Below are 6,000 nucleotides of genomic sequence, written 5' to 3'. Positions count from 1 at the left end.
CAGAGGTACAAGGAGGAGTTGGTACCATTCCTTCTGAAACTATTCCAATCAATAGAAAAAGAGGGAATCCTCCCTAACTCATTTTATGAGGCCAACATCATCCTGATACCAAAGCCTGGCAGAGATACAACAAAAAAAGAGAATTTTAGACCAATATGCCTGATGAACATCGATGCAAAAATCCTCAATAAAATACTGGCAAACCGGATTCAGCAACACATCAAAAAGCTTATCCACCATGATCAAGTGGGCTTCATCCCTGGGATGCAAGGCTGGTTCAACATTCGCAAATCAATAAACATAATCCAGCATATAAACAGAACCAAAGACAAGAACCACATGATTATCTCAATAGATGCAGGAAAGGGATTCTTTTACTGAGAAGGTAAAAGTATGGCAAATGTGCACCAGTAGAATTTGAAAATGCTAAATTCTCACTTCCTCAGTTTCCTTTGAAACCAAGGTAGACGCATGTGCCCTGAGCTTCCACTTCAAATGCAACATCCCAGACTCCTAGAAATACAAAGAAGCAGGGCCTATGCAGAATCCTTTCTGGCGAGGGTGCCAGGAGGAGTGACCATCTTGTAGAGATCCATCTTGCAGAGACAGCTGGGACAACAATGGTTCTGACTGTAATGCCTAGTGTGCAACATCTGAGAACTGGCAGTGCCAGCTTGGATGTTTATGCCCCAGAGCAGCACTCAGCAGCAGTGCCCAGCAGGTCTTTTTGTTCCAGGGAATAACTCAAGCATTGTGCCTGTCTGTAGAGCCTACAAGCTTAATTCTCCACCTGTCCAGAAAAATTGTGGGAGCTACTCTGTATATTAATAAATTATTTCTCTGTTTTTAAACCAGACTTGGTTTCTGTTGCTTGAAACCAAGTTCCTTGATTTATATAAAAATCAACTATGTCAATAGTTACAGTATTTTTCACATAATGCTCAAGAGTATTTACTACCTCGTGAACAAGTGTAAGAGCCACTTCACCAAGAGATGCAAATATAGCACAATGGTTACTATTACTATTATGGACGCTGGTTCAAATCACAGCTCTGCTACTTCCCAGTTATGTGACCTTATACAAGTGCTTTGACTTTAATCTCTCTGTGCCTCAGTTCCCTTGTCTGTGAAAAAGGACAAGAATAATTAGCACGTATCTCATGGGATTACTGTGAGTATTAACTAAGTGCTTGGGACATAATGAGTACTCCATAAATGTTGCCTGTTGCCATTATTTTTCCCGGGAGCTATATTGGAAACAATAAGACCACACAATTAGACAGGACTTACTAGGCATAGCCACTCCATTTGGATAGGTTGTAAAGAAATAGACCAAGTCAGAAAGGAATTCCAAGAGTCTGTAGCTGGAGCACTTAGAATCCCAATCTCCTATGAAAACAATCATCTGCCACTACCGTTGGATTCTCCCAGAGTTCTAAAACCCAAGAGAGAAATTGCAAGTAAACTCTATCCCTTGAATGCTTCCCTTTGAATCCTGAGAAAACAAACAAAAAAAATTCCTAGGGAATCTCACCATTTCCATTCCTACAGTTATTTCCAAGCCTACATTCCTTACAAGACTCTTTGGATGTATCAGTGGATAAAACTGAAAAAGATTCTTTCTCTCATAGAGCTAATACGACAAACCAAAATATATTAAAAATTCATCACAAAATAATTAATAATAAAATATAAACTAGGCCGGGCGCGGTGGCTCACGCCTGTAATCCCAGCACTTTGGGAGGCCGAGGCAGGCGGATCACAAGGTCAGGAGATCGAGACCACGGTGAAACCTCGTCTCTACTAAAAATACAAAAAATTAGCCAGGCGCGGTTGTGGGCGCCTGTAGTCCCAGCTACTCGGGAGGCTGAGGCAGGAGAATGGCGGGAACCCGGGAGGCGGAGCTTGCAGTGAGCTGAGATCCGGCCACTGCACTCCAGCCTGGGCGACAGAGCGAGACTCCGTCTCAAAAAAAAAAAAAATATATATATATATATATATATATATATATATATAAACTATATATGGTAGGTTGCAATGTAGTGTTCGAGGAAATCATAGAGCCAGGTAAAGGGAATCTGGGGTGCCCAAGGCAGGAGGTCACAGCAGGTTATGCTAAGTAGGCCTTTCAGAAAGGTGATATTGGAATGGAGTTAAAAAGGAGGTTAGAGGCCAGGAGCAGTGGCTCATGCCTGTAATCCCAGCACTTTGGAAGGCAGAGGAGGGTGGATCACAAGGCGAAGAGATCGAGACCATTCTGGCCAACATGGTGAAACCCCGTCTCTACTAAAAATACAAAAATTAGCTGGGGGTGGTAGTGCGCCTGTCGTCCCAGCTACTCGGGAGGCTGAGGCAGGAGAATCGCTTGAACCCGGGAAGTGGAAGTTTCAGTGAGTTGAGATCACACCGTTGCACTCATTGAGACAGTGAGACTCTGTCTCAAAAAAAAAAAAAGGAGGTTAGAGAGTTAGGGGTGGGTATCTGTAGGAAGACCATTCTGGGCAGAGGGACTAGTCATTGCAAAGGCCTTAAAGCAGGTACTTACCTAGAATTTTGGAAGAACAGCAAGGAGGTTAGCATAGCTGAAGCGGAGCGAATAGGGGAAATTCATCAGATGAGATAACAGAGGTAACTAGGAGTTATTTTGCGTAGGGCCTCTCTACCTAACTCCCTGGACAGCTCCATTACCTTTCTAGAACCAGGGTCTCCTATCTGTGGCTATAACGTTTCATATTATGTCCTGTTGGCCAGATTAGACATTTCTAATCCTTTGAAACTTGTCCTTCTAATGCCCAGCTGAGACAGTAACTAGCCATGGTTTCAGGGCATGACCTCTCCTCACCTGCCCAGTCATTAGCTACACTGGGCCAGTCCATAGTGTAACACATGAAGAACACTAAAAGGAGAAAGAAATCTCATGTTCAAAACACTAGAAATCTACATTTTCCAAACATGCACGATTATCAAAATAGCAGTGTAAAATGAAGATCCTTAGACTCACCCCAGATCTGCTGAATCAGACTCTCTCAGACAGAAAACCATATATGTCTCCTTTTTCTTTTTAAACAAGTTCCTCAAGTTATACTAATGATGAACTAAGTTTAGGAAATACTAATTTGGACCCAAACCCTCATTACAAAAGAGGGAATAAAAAGCTCATAGGAGTTAAGTAGTTTCTAAAAGAAGCATTTCTCTTCCTCTAATTGAGAAATAATGTTTTCTTATTGCTTTCTTCTTTTAACTTTCCTCATTTCCCTTCCAATACATAGAAGTTACATGTTTTTGATCAATCTCTGAGGGGACCGCTAACACTTCCTAATCATGTCTCCTAGGAGAAGTGACTTTGGAAAGCTGAAACTGTTTCGGGAACTGCTCTCTCCTTTCCTCATGAAAAGCTCACCTTGAAACAGTGGCAGCCACTCTACTCTAGGAAAATTATTTCTTCTTAATTGGGACCATCTAGAGAGGGTTGGAACCATAGAGGCTCTCTTTGCCAAGTTTAAGAAAAAAAGGGCGTCCCTTTGTCCTTATTATTTTCAAGATGATACATGTGATCTAACAGCCCCTGCACACCATGAGGCTCTCGTTGACATCAATCGGCATTATGCATGGGAAAGGGCAGCAGGAAAGGGCTCATTATCTTCAGCCCAAGCAGAGAGAAACACAATAATAATCGTTCTCTGCTGTTCTTGAAGCTTTTAACTGGTGTTGGAAACATAAGTAACCTTAGTGCTTTGGGTTACGGTGAGTAACACCTTTTTCAATTGGCAGATAGAATTCAATTCTTTCTCTGCTTGAGAGACCACAGGGATGGGGAAGAGGGGACCATTGAATGATAGAAACTATTCATATCTGTAAGACTGGAATGGCTGAGTTGTCTTAGAGGAGAGCAATGACTCCCTAGTAATACCTTCCAATACACCCAAACTCTTCAGTAAATGAGGACTTTGCGTAGTCATGAAAGTCAAAAGCACCTGTGTCAAAGACAAGGGTTGACCAGAGAAAATGCAGTACTCACTCCAAGAACATTATTAAACCACATCATTTTGTTTATCAAGGGTCTTTTTACTCCTTTTCCTATCAAAGACATGGCTGTAGAATTGACTCAGCTTAACATCAAGATCTCATGAATCCACTTCGGTCTCAATTATCTGCTCCAGTAAGAGGACCCTGACACAGATCATTTAAATCAGCAGAGAAATCACACACCTGGAGCACAGCCTTGGCTTGGCTTCCTTTTGAACAGCAGTATTATCATCACTTTGAGTCTTTCTTTCCCTGTTTCCATTCTGCACCAACAAAAGAAGAAAGTCACTCATCGGGTTTCTTTTGTTGAATTAAAAACTATAGAAGAAAAATGCTATCTTCTTCTAATAATAATGGTTTCCACCTCTTTACCTGTGTCCTCTCTCAAGCTGCCTACTCACAGCTCTTCTCATTTTATTCTGCTCTGCCTCACTTGTTTTCCCAAAAGAAAGATCCTTTTAAAATCACCTGGAAATCATCCTTTCACAAAGGTTCTTTTTTAATGGTATTGTGGTGAGAACACTTAACATGAGATCTACCTCTTGACAAATTTTTAAGTGTGCAATACAGTATCGTTAACTATAGACACCACATTGTGCAGCAGATCTCTAGAACTTAGACAATTTACATAACTAAAACTATACACCCTTCCAACAGCAACTTCCCATTTCATTCTACCACCAACCCCTGGTAACCACCATTCCACTGTGTTTCCATAAGCTTGACTATTTTAGATACTTCATAAAAAATGGAATCAAGGAGTGCTTGTTCTTCTGTGACTAGTTTATCTCACTTAATGTCCTCAAGGTTCATCCATGTTGTCACATATAGCAGGATTTTCCTCTTTTTCTAAAGGCTGAGTCATATTTCAACATACATATATACCACATTTTTGTTATCTATTCATCGTGCAGTGAACATTTAGATTGTTTCCAGATTTTAGCTGTTGTAAATTACACTGCAGTGAATGTAGGTGAGATCTTCATTTCAATTCCTTTGGATAAATACCCAGAAGTGGGGTTGCTAGATCATGCAGTAATTCTATTTTTAATTTTTTGAGGAACCTCCTTACTGTTGTGCATAGCAGCTGCACCTTTTACATTCCCACCAGGGGATCCAACTATTCCACATTCTTGCCAATATTTCTCTTTTGTGTTTTTTATTTTTATTTTTTGGTTTGTGAAACTAATAGCCATCTTAACAGATGTGAGGTGGTATCTCACTGCGGTTTTGATTTATATTTCCCTGGTATTTAGTAGTGTTGAGCATCTTTTATATACCTTTTGGCCATTTGTATATCTTATTTTAAAAATGTCTATTCAAGCCTTTTTACTGATTTTTAACAGAGTTATTTGAGAACTTGAGTTCAGGAGTAGAATTTATTATGGACGTGCAGAAAGCACTGTTCCAGTCACCCAAACATTTATGTCAGCAGTACTCCTTTCAAACCAAACTGGACCAGACTAGGCACTTCATCAAGCAAAACAACAGATGTTGGCGAGGGTGTGGAGAAAAAGGAATTATTTTACACTGTTGATGGGAATTCAGATTAGTTTAACCATTGTGGAAGACCTTGTGGCGATTCCTCAAAGATCTAGAAGTAAAAATACCATTTGACGCAGCAATCTCATTACTGAGTATATACCCAAAGGAATCTAAATCATTCTGTTATAAAGAGACACCCACATGTAGGTTCATTGCAGCACTATTCACAATAGCAAAGACATGGAATAAACCCAAATGAACATCAATGATAGACTGGATAAAGAAAATGTGGTGCATATACACCATGGAATACTATGCAGCTGTAAAAAGGAATGAGATCATGTCCATTGCAGGGACATGGATGGAGCTAGGAGCCATTATCCAGGAAAAACTAATGCAGGAACAGAAAATCAAGCACCACATGTTCTCACTTGTAAGTGGGAGCTGAATAATGAGAACACGTGGATACATGGGGGGAAACAACACACA

Source organism: Theropithecus gelada, chromosome 5, assembly GCF_003255815.1.
Source record: "Theropithecus gelada isolate Dixy chromosome 5, Tgel_1.0, whole genome shotgun sequence".
In the NCBI taxonomy this organism is placed as follows: domain Eukaryota; kingdom Metazoa; phylum Chordata; class Mammalia; order Primates; family Cercopithecidae; genus Theropithecus; species Theropithecus gelada.
This window is presented reverse-complemented; position numbering follows the sequence as displayed.